Source organism: Carcharhinus amblyrhynchos, chromosome 29 (assembly GCF_965287045.1).
Source record: "Carcharhinus amblyrhynchos chromosome 29, sCarAmb.v2.hapA, whole genome shotgun sequence".
NCBI lineage: Eukaryota > Metazoa > Chordata > Chondrichthyes > Carcharhiniformes > Carcharhinidae > Carcharhinus > Carcharhinus amblyrhynchos.
The window spans coordinates 24,709,518-24,725,900 of NC_137352.1; the positions used below are offsets into that span (position 1 = coordinate 24,709,518).

At 42.7% G+C, this 16,383-nt stretch overlaps 1 protein-coding gene across 11 annotated transcripts in view; it reads right to left on the reverse strand.

Moving 5' to 3' along the window:
• The window catches only part of LOC145359914 (opioid-binding protein/cell adhesion molecule-like), a 1,043,301-nt gene that overhangs the window by 230,177 nt on the left and 796,741 nt on the right, over positions 1–16,383 (reverse strand). The window lies entirely within an intron of this gene.

The following is a 16,383-nucleotide window of genomic DNA, read 5'->3' on the forward strand; positions in this document are numbered from 1 at the left end:
AATCGTGGCACCCGGAGGAAACCCATGCAGATACGGGGAAAATAAGAACATAAGAACATAAGAAATAGGAGCAGGAGTAGGCCATCTAGCCCTTCGAGCCTGCCCCGCCATTCAATAAGATCATGGCTGATCTGTCGTGGCTCAGTTCCACTTTCCCGCCCTCTCCCCATAACCCTTAATCCCTTCTCTTATCAAAAACCCATCAACCCGCTTCTTAAAAATATTTAGCGAGGCAGCCTCCACCACTTCAACGGGCAGAGAATTCCAGAGATTCACCACCCTTTGAGTGAAGAAGTTCCTCCTCAACTCCGTTCTAAACCGCCTCCCCTTTATCTTGAGGCTGTGCCCCCTAGTCCTACTGTCTTTTTTGCAAACTCTGCACAGTGACCCAAGCCAGGAATCGAACCCAGGTCCCTGGCGCTGTGAGGCAGCAGTGTGAACCACTATCCCACCTTGTTGCCCTTTTGCGGAATCCAGTGTGAACTAAGTACAGATTTCACAGTCTGGGACATGTATCTATTTTTACTGAGGACTATTCAGGCACTCTGACTTTCTTCAGATTCAATAATCCACCAGATTGAAAAGCGACCCACGCTTGTGACAAGTATGAAAATGTAAAGCTGAAAATGCACTCCAAAATCCACTGAAAAAAGATGCTTAACAAAGTGCTTTCCTCTTCTGTTTCGGGTTCCCTCTGCTCAAAACTGTGGTATCGATTTGTTTCTAAGATAACATAAGAAGCACTCTGTCACAAGATCAGAGAGTGCTGGAGACGCCAGTGTTTACTAATCTTCCCTACCTCCCCACCATCAGCTTGCTGAGTTGGGATTAGCCATGTAAAACAAACCAAGGTCAATGGCTGCAGTGAGCAGTCACTGTCACAACATAGGTCTGTAGTATCAATAAACATGCAATGACATGCATCCAGCATGCGTGGCACCAAAGCTGCCCGAGTGCGTTTGGATATGCAGTCTGCGAGCCATGCTTGCGCCAGGTTCATGAATGAAACCTGAGCAAAGCAATAAATCATAATGGAAAAAAAAATCTTTAAAATGGGTTGAAAGGAAAGAGTCTGGCAACCCGATCTCTATCCTGGGACAGGCCAAGCACAATACGGTGATAGTAATTCACCTCCATCTGACCTCACCTCCCAACACTTTGTGGCTTTGAGCTTTCCTTAAGCAAACCTATTTATGTTTATCAGGAAAGAAATATCAACATGTAAACAATTCCTCTGTTGCAATATCATCATAGCTGATAGAACAGAAAGTGGCTGTTTGACCAATTCTGGATTGTCAGAGGTTTTTTCCCCAGGGTGGAAGAGTCAATTACTAAGGGGCATAGGTTTAAGATTTGAGGGGCAAGGTTTAAAGGAGATGTATGAGGCAAGTTTCTTTTAGTAAGAAGTCTGACAACACCAGGTTTAAGTCCATTTGGTTGGACTTAAACCTGGTGTTGTCAGACTGCTTACTGTGTTTACTCCAGTCCAACGCCGGCATCTCCACAGCAAGTTTCTTTTACGCAGAGGGTGGTGGGTGCCTGGAACTTGCTGCCAGGGAGAGGTACTGGAAGTGGATGCGGTAGTGATTTTTAAGGGGCATCTGGACAAATATATGAATAGGATGGGAATGGAGAGGTATGGTCCCTGGAAGGATTGGGTTTCAGTTCACACGGGTAGCTTGGTTGGTGCAAGTGTGGAGGGTCGAAAGGACTGTTCCTGTGCTGTAATTTTCTTTGTTCTTTGGCCCATTTGTCCTATACCGGCTCTTCGAAAGAGTCAAATAACTAACCTTTGCATTTCAGTCATTGCAACTTTTCCTTTTCCAAACATACATCCAATTCCCTTCTGAAAGTTACCACTGAATCTATTTCTAATCACCCTTTCAAGTAATGAATTCAAGATCAGAAAGACTTTGCTCTGTAGAATAAAAATTGGGTCTTTTGCCAATTGCCTTCAATATATCTATAAAGGTAAAATATTGCAATGCTGGAATCTGAAACAAAAACAGAAAATGCTGAAAATCTCGGCAGGTCTGACAGCATCTGTGGGGAGAGAATAGAGACAACATTTTGAAACATTGGCTCTATTCTCTCTCCACAGATGCGGTCAGACCAGCTGAGATTTTCCAGCATTTTCTGTTTTTGTTACCTTCAATACACGTTCTCTGATCACTGAACCTCCCACCAAGGGAAGCAACCCTCATTTTCCACCCCATTAAAACGCCTCAGAATTTTTAACATCTCTTGTAAATGTCCCTTTAACTCTCTCTGCTTCACGGAGTCTCTAGACTCCCAGGGTCTCTAGACTCTCTATGTAGCTGAAATCCCTCACCCCAGCATTATTCCAGTCATTCTCCTCTGCACCCACTCTAGTTTATTGCAAATTATAGAAAGCAAAAATGTAGAAAACCGTTTGTAAAGCAGTGAAAACACCTTCTCAGAAGATATCCTGTGAGCCTTTTGCTGAGGACAAGGGGCGTAATTTTCCCAAAAAACTGGTCTGAAACTCATTGGCACAATCAGGACCACAGTTTCTAAAGGCTTTGAAGAAAAATAAGTTCCTCACAAAAAACTTCACAAGGCATCTGATTTGCCCACACCGGGGGTCAGCTAAGCAGTTCCATCAGGGAGTTGCTGCATTTAAACAGCTCAACAGCACTTGCTCACAGTTAGGCCAAGAGGATAGCAGCGAAGAAGCTTCACGGTGGGGTCCACCATCTGCCGTATAGAAGTTAAGGTCGACCATCTACCCGCAGGCTGGCAGGAGACCTTCCAGCAAGCTCACGAACCCCATCTAGGAGAGGGTGGTCATACTGGTGAGTACCAGTACCTTCTACAAGAGGATGAGGATTCAACGCCGTAAAAAGAATGAATGATCTCCCGACCTCCCATAAACTTCCCTCATGTCTCTTCCTCTCAGGACTCCTCTGCTCACATGCAGTGCCCACACATGCCAGGTATCCTCTCCATCTGCCCCAGCAGGTGGTCTCTTCGCATCATCCCCATTTGCTTCACCGCAGGATAAGCTCACTCACAACCATTGCGAGTAATCAAAGTTGGCTGGTGGCAGGGTGAAGCTCAGCAGCAAGGCATAATATCAAGCTCCAAGATAATTCAGTATCACAATATGCTGCATATTTCTATTTCCTTTAAGGATAACCTGGCTGGAGAAACATATGCTTCTTAATTCAGCTAAGCCATTGATCCCTGTAAAGAATGTTTCCATAAGTTCTACAATAGATTAAAATTTGTGAAAAGGAAAATCTTTTAACACTGAAGAGGGAAGGAAGATTTTTCTATGTGGTGTGCTGTGTACGTTGAAACTACAAATCCAGTTTTATTTACAAGAGAATAAAAACATATCTGTTAAAGTGAAAAACAAAAGCAGAAAGATGAAAACAAGGGGCTTGTGTTTAATGAGAGAGGGGGAAGTTCAAAAGAGATGCGATGGGCAAGTTTGTTTTGTGGTAGGTGCCTGGAATGCAGATATGATAGGGGCATTTAAGGGGCTTTTATATAAGTACATGAACAAGAAAGGAATAGAGGGATATGAATTAAGGGCAGGCACAATCTGGCACCATGATCGGCACAACATTGTGGGCCGAAGGGCCTGTTCCTGTACTGTACTGTTCTATGTTCTAAGGCAATTGAATCAAGGTTGATTGCACGTATGTGTTCCAGGCAATTGGAACTGTTCAAAAACAGCTGTTGGAAGCCATCTATGTAAGCAATAGGGGTAGTTATTTCATAGGAGAAACAAAACAGCCTCCAAGAATCCAACAATCATTGAGGACCAACAGAAAAAATAAAGTTATGAAAAAGCTGAAGCTGCACACGTTGTCTCGATTGCCCTTCACTGTTTTATTGCAAATGTATTAATCTTTTCTGTTGCTTTCCATATACATTTTCTTCACTACAACAACAGTAACTACAGTTCAAAAGTAATCCATTGGTTGCTAAGCTGTGTTTTTATGTCCTGAGGTCATATGCTCTACTATAACCATCCTGGGAATTACCATCACTGAACTATACGTAGTATAACCATCCTGGGAGTTACCATTGCTGAACCATTCGCTACCATAACCATCCTAGGAGTTACCATCGCTGAACCATACACTACCATAACCATCCTGGGAGTTACCATCGCTGAACCATACACTACCATAACCATCCTGGGCATTACATCACAGAACTATATGCTACTATAACCATCCTGGGCGTTACATCACAGATCCATACGCTACTATAACCATCCTGGGCATTACATCACAGAACTATACACTACCATAACCATCCTGGGAGTTACCATCACTGAACCATACACTACCATAACCATCCTGGGCATTACAGCACAGAACTATACGCTACTATAACCAAGCTGGGAGTTACCATCGCTGAACCATACGCTACTATGAGCATCCTGGGGGTTACCATCACTGAACCATATGCTACTATGACCATCCTGGGACTTACCAACACAGAACCATTCGCCAACTATAACAATCCTGGAAGCTCCCATTGCTGAATATTTGCATATAAAGGTGCCTTATAAATATTGATCTTTATTTGATCAGTACCACTTACTAATTAGGGTTTGGATTTGCTCATTTGTTAACATTTCTTGGATTGCTTAGGAAATTTAACACAGTATCATAGCCTGGGTTTTGCAATCATGATGACAACCAATCCATCAATGTCCACTACCATTGCCCCTCAGGAAACGCCAGCAACTGCTAGTGTCCGCACTGAACAGTTAATCCAGAAATCGAGAGGTTGCTGTCAGTGACTCTCAGCCTCAGGGTGCACTGTTGAAATCCCTGTGGGTAGTAGCATAACTTTAACCCTGTGATAACCCTCCGTGAGGTCTATAGAAATCACTTGATTTGATTTTTGATTTGATTTATTATTGTCACGTATAAACATACAATGAAAAGTATTATTTCTTGCATACTACACAGACAAAATATACCGTTCATCGAGAAGGAAACGAGAGAGCGCAGGATGCAGTGTTACAGTCATGGCTAGGGTGTAGAGAAAGATCAACTTCATGCAAGTCATTCAAAAGGCTGACAGCAGCAGGGAAGAAACTGTTCTTGAGTCGGTTGGTACGTGACCACAGACTTTTGTATCCTTTTCCTGAAGGAAGAAGGTGGAAGAAAAAATGTCTGGGGTGCGTGGGGTCCTTAACTATGCTGGCTGCTTTGTTGAGGCAGCAGGAAGTGTGGACAGAGCCAATGGATGGGAGGCTGGTTTGCGTGATGGATTGGGCTTTGTTCACAACTTTTTGTAGTCCCTTGTGGTCTTGGTCAGAGCAGGCGCCATACGACCAGAAAGAATACTTTCTATGGTGCATCTGTAAAGGTTGGTCAGAGTCATAGCTGACATGTCAAATCTCTTTAGTCTTCTGAGAAAGTAGAGGCATTGGTGAATGTTTTTAACTATAGTTTGCCAAAACTGAAGTTTACTTATTCATCCAGCAGAAGGTACTCTTCAGTTATAGGCAATAAAATGAAACAAAACTTACTCTAACAGATAAATCAAGGAAAAAGGTTTTATAAAGGAATGTCATTACTCCAACAGTTGAGGCCTTACCCTGGCCCATTCCAAGCTCCCCCACAATTCCCAACAGATTCTTATTTATACTGAGTCAGCTGATCATCACAGCATTCTGTCAGTGGTTATATCGTTTACTGGTTCAGCTGATCCTTACAGCTTATTAAATTGGTCACACTACAACAAATCCATTGATTACATTCTAACATCATTGGCTGATTTCCCAGTGGGGCTAGGTGAATATGAGGTCCCCTGGTAATAAGTAGGGGCCTGCCCAGCTGGAACTCATTCCCTGAGCCTCTTTTAAGGCACGCCCGAACTATAATCCCAGACTGGAACTAGAATGTGTGTACCATGGCAGTGGTTTTATTTTGCTTTCTGTGATAAATTATATATCTTACCAGTCACGCTTCCTGGGTCATTACAAAGCCATTCAATAACACAGAGTTAAAATCAGTCCACAAATATTTGGTCTCTGAACTGATGAAAAATCTTACACTGCAATATTGCTGTTAAGAGCCCCTGAAAAAGTTATGGCTTGCAATCTTACTAAAAGGTACATGCCAGAGAATCACAGAATTGTTACAATGTACAAAGACGCCGTTCAGCTGATGAAGTCTGCACCAACTCTCCACAAGAACATCTTACCCAGGCCCACCCCCCATCCTATCTCCGTGGCGCTGAACATTTACCATGGCCAATCCACCTAACCTACACTTCTTGGGACACGAAGCAGCAATTTAGCACAGTCAATCCACCTAACACGCACATCCTTAGGCTGAGGAAGGAAACTGAGATATCTGGAGGAAACCCAAGCAGACACAGGGAGAACGTATAAACTCCACACTGACAATCAACCAAGGCCAAAATTGAATCTGGGTCCCTGGCGCTGTGAGACAGCAATGCCAACAACAGTGCCACCCTTTTCTATGATAAAGTAACAGCTATGATGAAGGCAAAAAAAAATCAAAGTTTGCTTGTGAGGTAATTGAAAGAGCACATAAACTGTAAACAATAAACACATTAAAACATTTTATGTCCTCGGTACAAAAGAAATTACACTGAAAACTGCACTCTTGAAACAATTCCTATCATCTTCATTCCAACAGATGAAATCCAAAGGCATTTTGACATCAGCTAATGGACATGGGTAGATCAGCTCTCCCCCACACAATATTGTTAAATTCACCTGCTCCCTAACTGCACAGTCAAAAATACTTCTGCTCTGTCAACCTTTACAGCAGCCAAACAGTCGCACCCTCCTTTTCACTCACAGGGTGACACATTAAAGTATGAGGCGACAGCAAGTGAGGAGGGATCATCGAAAAAAACGCAGGCGGCAAAGCATCCCCGGATTCGCAAATCGTGCAGTGACCCAAATTCTGAGAAATAAGCTTGTGTGCCAGGAGCAGCCGGCTCAAATCGTGAACACGTTCGACCAGCCTCGTCATAATGAAGCAACCATCCAGACAATAACTGTGCATATCAAATCTGAATGCAATTTATCAAATGAACTAAACAAATGATGTTTACATTATTAAATTACAAAGCTAAATCAGCTGAGAAGCAAAAGGAACCATTTTCATCAATTATTACTGAAGTGAATTTAATTTTTCAATCAGCAGTGAATCATAAACGTGCCATCGGTGCATTCATAAGCAGTTTTATTATCAAATTTACTAAATAGTCATTATCATTATAGAATTGTAAGTGAATTGCTCACAAGGAAGTGGCCTGATTACAATAATTATAGGATGGATGTATATTTTTATACATGAATGCTGTTTTGTTTCCTAGTTAGAAATTCACTGGCAGAACTTCCACAATAGTTCTAATACAATAAGGTTGGTGTCGCTTTGTTTTTCTTTCCTTCTAGAGGTTACAAGTAATCTAATGTAATAAAATAATTTTACGGACAAGACTTACCCCAAAACCCAATACGATAACAGAGATCACATTTATGCGACACAGCTATCTCGGCTGGCCATCTACAGTTTTGGCTACTGTCCAGGAAGTGTGGATTATATATCATTTGATGTTTCATGCAAAGAGCTCCAGGCATCCATTAAATGTACATAAATTCATGCCAAGCCCTAATTGTTGCTGCACGAGCCACACAAGGTTGGCTTGTGTGTCCTGGCAGATGTGGATGCATTGTGACCTAGAATCTAGAATCTACAATCTTACATCAACATGAATCACCTTTCAGGAGAGAGAAAAAGTAAGCGATTCTTCTTAAATGCGATTGACACAGTAACATGTTGGCTGAGTGGAAATAGGGAGCTCATGCAGTAAACTCACTGATTAAAGTCACAGTCAAATAGTCAATCGAACAATGGGCATGATTCTGTGGTCTTGTTTGTGGCGTCATCCACTGTGCTAGAACACAGAGTTTGGCACTCCAGCCAAAACTCCATTCACCAGCCATGAACGAGGAATCCCTACAGTGCAGAAGGCAGCCATCCGGCCCATCGAGTCTGCACTGGCCACAATTCCACCCAGGCCCTATTCTTGTAATCCCTTGTATTTACCCCGCTATTCCCCCTCACATTAGGGTTAATTTAGCATGGCCAATCAACCTAACCCACAAATCTTTGGATGGAAGATATCAGCCGATAAAAGTAATGTTAATTCTTCTGGTGGCGCTAAGATAAAATTCATTTATTAAACATTGATGCCACATTCATCATAATAAAGTTGACTAAGGCAAATTGTAACTGGGTTACTTGAAGGGATCATGTGATAGCTTGTTGTAACATATTGAGGAAGAAATCTACCCTAGTTATTTCTGGAAGCTAAATAACCTGAAGGGACGAATTTGGGCACAGTTATAAGAACATAAGAAATAGGAGCAGGAGTAGGCCATCTAGCCCCTCGAGCCTGCCCCGCCATTCAATAAGATCATGGCTGATCTGTCGTGGCTCAGTTCCAATTCCCGCCCTCTCCCCATAACCCTTAATCCCATCTCTTATCAAAAATCCATCAACCTGGGTCTTAAAAATATTTAGCGAGGCAGCCTCCACCACTTCAACGGGCAGAGAATTCCAGAGATTCACCACCCTTTGAGTGAAGAAGTTCCTCCTCAACTCCGTTCTAAACTGCCCCCCCTTTATCTTGAGGCTGTGCCCCCTAGTCCTATTATCCTTTCTGAGCGGGAAGAGTCTCTCCACCTCTATCCTATCCATCCCATTCATGTGGTCTCAATGAGATCTCCCCTCATTCTTCTAAACTCTAACGAGTACAAGCCTAGTTTATTCAGCCTCTCCTCATAGCTCAACTCCGTCCAGGTCCTGATCCCCTGGAAAGCTCACCAGTTAACAAATCAGGAGTCAGCAATTTCCAAACGTCTAACTTACCCACTAGGTCTTTGAATATGCCAATCAGGAGCCTGATTTAGAACCATTTCCAAATTCAGGGAAAAAGCAGAGAGAGCACAGCTATTTTTATCGATTTCCTGTGGCCTTACAAGCACTCCTAAATGGGGCAGCTGGAGACTGCAAGAGAAAAACATGTACTTCTTTTCCTTCTTTACCTTTAAAATGAAGCTTGATTGATTGATTTATTCATTTGTGGGACACGGGTGTCGCTGGCTGGCCAGCATTTATTGCCCATTCCTACTTTCTCTTGGAGGGCAGTGGAGAGTCAACCACGTTGTTCTGGCTCTGGAGTCACATGTAGGCCAGGCTAGGTAAGGACAGCAGATTTCTTTCCCTAAAGGGAATTAGTGAACCAGATGGGTTTTTCCAACAATCGACAATGGTTTCACGGTCATCAGTAGATTCTTAATTCCAGATTTTTAAAAAGTGAATTCAAATTCCACGATCTGCAGGGGCGGGATTCGAACCCGAGTCCCCAGAACATTAGCTGAGTTTCGGGATTAATTGTCTATCTAGGCTATCGCACATTGGAGGTTGAGGCCCACCTGGTTTACGAAGGTGAGAACTAAGGCTTAATGTCTTCACTATAGGTTTGTTCCCAATTTTTTGCCTGGTTTGACATGGGACAAATTTCTCACTTGTTTTATTTAAAACATACAAATTCAATGCAGAAGGAGGCCAATTGGCCCCCTTGAGCCTGTTCTGCCAGTCAATAAGATCATGGTGGGTCTGACTGAAACCTAAACCTTGCATTCCTCCCTAGTCCTGATAAACCTTCACCCCAATCTCTCTCACTGCCTTCAAAATATTCAAAGACACTGCTTCCACCGTCTTTTGAGGAAGGAAGTTCCAAAAACTCATAACCCTCAGAGAAAAGAAATTCTCTTAATCTCCATTTTAAACAGACAATCCCTTATTCTCAAACAGTTCTGGATTGTCCCACAGAAGGAGAGTCTGGACTGTCTCTTTAACATATTTAGATTGTTAAAACAAGTCAATCTCAAAACATCAGCTTAATATTGTCACTTTGGTAATGCTCAAATCAAACTTTATAAAATTTTAAGCACTTGTATGTCAGTGATTTTATTGCATGACTTCAGGTTAGTGGCTTCACCACCAGAGGGCAGAATGGTTTTCCATCTTGATACTAAACCGACAGTGAAAAGCCATTCAGACCAACTGATCTTCATCTGCAGAAACAGTCTCACCCATCATCTATGCGGTTAATGTAAAAGTGTGTTCATTTTTACAGCAACAGTCACTGCACCACTTAATGTACGAGGATGGCTCAGTTTGATATGAGCTTGAAGCAAACCTGGACATGTCTACCATTGTTGTGACATCTCCGCAGTATGCCCTTCCAGAGTCGTGAGGAAAGCTGGAAGGACGGACAGGTTCATTAACAGTTTGACAGGCTCCTTCCCTCAGACCAAATCACCTTTAATACCAGGCGATAGGGTGGTTCATCCTGTAATGTGCAAGGCCTTTACTGGCTTCCTGCAACACTTTTAACTTGGGGTAGGAATTCTATTGCAAAGCCATCAGTTCACTTCTATGTCTACAGTGCATCACACGTAGGCAAGAGGCCCTCATGGGAGTACAAGATAAGAAAAGCTCAATTATTTGAAACAAGAATTGTTTCATTTTATTGCTAAATCAAGCGATTGATAATTTTGTTGTGCTTTTAACGGTGTTAAGGCAGTCAACAGCACACATTATTCTTTAACGATTGCTCTTTTCTTTCCAGACGACTACTCAAGGAAGCTTATGGGACGACAGAACTGCACATTCACACCTATTTCAGGCTTGCTGAATATATGACATTGTTAATGCTCTTAACAGTTTAGCTCTAAACATTTTAATTTGGCTTCACAGAATTGAATTGATTGATTTATCATTGTCACGTGTATTGGGATACAGTGAAAAGTATTATTTCTTCTGTGGTATACAAAGAAAACATACCATTCATAGAGTACACAGGGGAGAAAGAAAGGAGAGGGTGCAGCATACAGTGTTGTAGTTACCGATAGGGTGGAGAAAAAGATCAGCTCAATATGTGATAGGACGATTCAAAAGTCTGATGATAGCAGGGAAGAAGTTGTTCATGGTGTGTGTTTTCTGACTTGTGTATCTTTTTATACCTTTTTTCCGAAGGAAGGTGGTGCATTGTTGCCAGCAATTCAACGCACCTTCACCTTGTAGCCTGTAATGCCGTGAAAACATTTGCCATGATGGACAGATGTTCATGTGGCTGGCCTGGGACTTGAGCTTGGTCCAATATTGTCTTTTGGCATCTTGATGGCTCTCAATAGGTTATAGCTTAATTCCTTGTTCAGATAGGTCAGGGTCACCCGACTTGAGTGCCTCAGTCCTGGACTTCATTCAGCAGTGGACATCCCTGTTTATCCGTGGTTTCCAGTAAGGAAAAAAATCGGATTAGCTTCTTCGGCACAACAGCAAGTAGGAGCTGCTTGGTGGATTACAAATTAAAAGAAAGAACTAGACTGCGTCAGCCACCCAACCACATTGGCTACGGCACTGTACCCAGGCTTGAAATGTAGCGGAGGCAGTCAGCTTCCCATTACACCTGCTCAGAGTTCAGAATATGCCTGGCTTGAGGTTCCTCAGGTCAACGTTTTTTATTGACAGCATACTTCACGAGGTGTTTGTCTCAGTTGCTCAGTGGAGCATCAAGACAGCTGATGTACTTGTCTGTTGACAGATCAGGGAGCTACTGAATCACAGAGACAGTTTTACAGAAATCCTGTCTCAAATACCATTACTGCGGCAGCATTTCAGGGGAGGGAAGCTACCTGAGGTTCTAATTCTTTTTACTGTAACTATTATTGAAAAAACACAATTAACGTCAGAATCGGATCCCCAGAAGTGATTATAAAGCAGTTTTATGGAGCGATTCAGATGTCATTTTGGGAGTAGGCTAACAAACACTGGATTTTTGATTCTTGAACCAGGATTCAATTCCAGCCCTAACTGCTGAAGATATAAAACCCACCTGTCTGTTGCCTACGGAAGTTCCAGCATTAAATTTGTTCAGAAAATCACAGTCCAGTTTCCAACTTTCACAGCACAAGCCTGATTCTAAATTGACAATTTCAGTCAGAATAGTAGGTTTTGGTAATAAAAAAAAAGGTGCACGGTTTGGAAGTCACGCCACCATTTTGGACATGGCCCACTTTTGTCAGTAGGGGTAAACATACACAGCGTAACTCACACGAGGGAAACCAAACTCAGTCGGGTGATTGAACTGAGTAACGTATTCAAACAGATCACATTTTTCCGACAGCGAGGCCCTCAGACTACAATAAGAGAGTCGCAGATTTTTCAAGAATACATGTAAATGCTTGTGAAATGCAAATTTTAAATTTCAAGCCCTTTAAAAATTAAAATAATATTTTGCCTGCATCAGTGGGTTGAAAAAAATGGTCCAGAAGTTACGAAAGCTATTTGATGACGTTATCCCATGGGCTATCATTATGTCAGTATTAATTGTTTTCCACAACCTACAATTATCACAGGAGGGCTTCCTAAGCTTACAGCTTGTTAAATCAAAAATATTAATAAAGGTTTTCTATCACCTCCCTGGTTCCTTCCTATTAATTTCAAATACATGCAGCAAAGTTTTGGATGAGTTCAGGTTGATCCAGAACTGGAGAACAGTCAGGAGAGCAATGGAAGACTTGAGTCTGAAGATGTCAATAGCATGGACCAGGATCAACCCAAAGGATGGGTTGATCTCTGGCCTGATACATGCCCTCAAAATGGGAGGCAGAGTGCCAAGATGGTCCAGGATCTCCAGAGCGTGCAAAATGCTCATGACATAACGCTTTCAGATGCCAAGCCTCATGCTCTGACTTGCTCAGCATTTTCCTCCACAACTACTCCTCAGAACAACACACCTTGCAGCTCCATCCATTCCTCTCTCTCTCTCTCTGGGCATCTTTTCAAATTCCCAACTGAGCAGTAAAACTCAAATGCACCCTCAGTCTTTTCCCCCTCACATCCAAGCCTCTCAGTCATCCATTCGAAAGCTGTCCTTCCTTTCTTTCCACGCAGCTCACTTTTAACACTCACAATCGTAATATTTGCTGCCCTGCTCAATGGGAAGGTGGTCTTGTTCCAGGAGGCTGCAGATGGCAGCAACCATCTGCCAGAAGAGTCAGAGCCCCCTGAGGCACTTGTTGAGAGAGGTGCTCCTCTGCTTGTAGACCCCTGTGTAGGGGATCACATCTCTTGCTAGCTGGATCTCGGTTCATTTACTCTGCTGTGTGGAATGGCATTTGGTGGAGGTGAAGGCAGCTGGGTGCTACCACTGCTGTTGCTCCTTCTATTGGGGCGCCATTGGTTCCACTGTTTCTTGTGACCCTCCATCAGAGGTGCAAGGCCGAACCGTGTAAGCTTTCTCCATGATGTGTTGGAAGCTGATAGAGGGAAAAGGCAGTTGAAGGCGAATGAAGTACAAGGCAAGTGAAGTCACTTCCAAGAAGGTGGTAACCATTTGCCATGTAGTGAAAGCAACTTTTGAGTAGGAATGCTGAGAGTATCAGTCTCTCAACTGGCATGGCTGTTTCACTGTTTAAAGCCTTCCCAGCCAGTGAGCCTCATTTGGTGTACTTGCCTGTTTGTCTCTGATGAGGTAATTCCCCCTAACCTGCACATCCTGGGACACTTGGCAATGTAGCATGTCCAATCCACCTAACCTGCACGTCTTGAGAGTATGGGGGGAAACCGGAGTACCCGGAGGAAACCCACACGGACACAGGGAGAATATGCAAACTCCATACACCCAAGGCTGAAAATGAACACGGGTCCCTTGTGCTGTGAGGCAACAGTGCTAACCAATATGTCACAATGCCACCTTTAAATGCAGTGCCAATTAGCAAAAAAAACTAACACTGTGGGCTCAATGATTTGATTACTATCCCGACTGGTGCAAGGGAATCCAACTGGCATGGAAACCTGCCCAGGTGAAACTTGGAAGTGGGTAGAAAGAGCTGTTAATTTCTAGGTCACCTGGACCCTCCATGCCCTTGCAATGGTTAAGAAAACCCACCAATGGCACTACTTTCTCAGGAGGCTAAGGAAATTGATATGCCCACTACGACTCTCAACAACTTTTACAATGCAAGATGCACCGTAGAAAGCATTCTTTCTGGATGTATCACAGCTTGGTATAGCTCCTGCTCTGTCCAAGACCGCACAAAACCACAAAGGGTCGCGAACAAAGCCCAATCCATCACACAAACCAGCCTCCCATCCATTCACTCTGTCTACACTTCCTGCTGCCTCGGAAAAGCAGCCAGCATAATCAAGGACCCTACAAAACCCCAGGTATAGTCTCTTCCACCTTCTGCCAGGATAAAGATCCAAACGTCTGAGGTCACATACCAACCGACTCAAGAACAGCTCCTTCCCTGCTGCCATCAAACTTTTGAATGGACCTACCTCATTAAGTTGATCTTTCTCTACGCTCTAGCTAACACGGTATTCTGTCCCCTCTCCTTTCCTTCCCTATGAATGGTATGCTTTGTCTTTATAACGCGCAAGAAACAAGACTCAGTATACTAATACATGTGATAATAATAAATCAAATTAAAGATGGGAATACAACCCAGTGTTCATTTTAGGAGATTTAACCTCTCGTGCACACACCTCACTGCACTCACCTCACCTTGCTTTGTTAAATTTCTCTCCGATATTAAAGATTGTTCTCTAGACTTCTGACAATAAAAATATCACCTGAGAATCAGAGACGTTTGTGACACTGGCGAGGGAAGTAAATTGCTGGATATATTGAAGTAAAGGTCACATAAAGATGGATTGAGGCTGTACATTTTACACTTGGGTACGAAAGGAAGACTTCAAAGGAGTGATTGAAGAACTGGAATATGATCGCAACTTTTCATTTATTTTGTAATATCTGTAGCTCAAGAAGGTTCAGTGTCTTCAGTGTTTTTCAGTTACTATCTTGTAATGTTATGTATTTCAAAATTCTGCTCAAAAATTGAATTGGCTCAATTATTACATCATGCTCATTGCAGTGAATGTTCAGTTCCTGACCAAGCTTCATCACCTTGTCAGTATCACCAGTGCCTATGCTTCAAAGAGCAAGAAACGTCAAAAAAAAACTATATTGTGGTGCTGCTGAGACTTTAAGAAATATATTTTTTGCTTGATTCACTGTCTATGTGGAGTTTGCATATTCACATGTATTAGTGTCTGTGTGGGTTTCCCCCAGTTACTCCCGTTTCCTCCCACAGCCCAAAGATGTGCAGGTTAGGTAGATCGGCCATGCTCAATTGCCTCTTAGTGTGAGGCAGTCCAGCTAGACTCAATATATGGGGTTCTGGGGATAGAGCCTGGGTGGGTTGGTAGTCGGTGCAGACTTGTTGAGCCAAATGGCCTCCTTCTGCACTGTAAGATCTATAGTAAATCATTTATTGCTCCTTAAGTGGTTTAAATAGCATTTTGTTTACTTTTGCTCTGGGCCTAATGCTGTGTCCAGGATTTCCCATGACCCTGAATTGTTGTCGAAAAAATGATGGATAGGTCAGGTGCCCCTGCACAGTTTCATTTTAAGTTTTGTTTTGAATTTGGTTGTGGCTGATCTGGTTTTCAAGCTGCAAGCAGGCTTTGTCTCTCTCCCTCTCCCTGGTGTTTTAGAAAGCTGTTCTGACTTCAAGCTTGTCAGTGTGTGTACGTCAATAAAGCTGCAGGATCCAACAACATGTGAGCATAAGAGCTTTCTGTGCTAATTCATAGAAGGGTGCTTGTTTATAGGATTTGTTGGCTTAGAACAGTTGTTTGTGTTTATACATTATCATGGTTATTCCTTGTTTCTTGTTTGTAATTGGTGAAAGATATTGCTAACTTTCTTTCTGTGAGTTAACTGTATTCTCAAATAAATTGTGTTTGATTAAAAGCTCCCTAGTGGGTTTTTTGAATCATACCTGGAGTGCAACATCTTCAGCTCACCCTAGATAAATTCAAAGTGCCAAAATTTATGGTCTAGGCTGACTTCAGAAAATATCTTGGAATTTCTGACCTGGGTTATAACAAAATACCGTGACCTTATGTTGCAGAGACTGAGTATGTACAGAGGAGGTTTACAAGAATGTCGCCAGGACTAGAAAAATGCAGCTACGAGAAGAGATTGGATAGGTCAGGGTTATTTTCTTTGGATCAACGAAGGCTGAGGAATGACTTGATTGAGGCATGCAAAATTATGAGAGGAAGAGATAGAGTTGAAAGGCTAAAATTATTTCCCTTTGTGGAGAATTCTAGAACCAGGGGATGCAGATTCAAGATAAGTGTCAGTGGGGCAAAGAGGGAGCACTTTTTTTATGCAGCAGGCAGTGGGTGTCTACAATTCGCTGCCCGAGTTGGTGGTGAAGGCAGGGTCCCTAAACTCTTTTAAACAATACCTGGATATGCA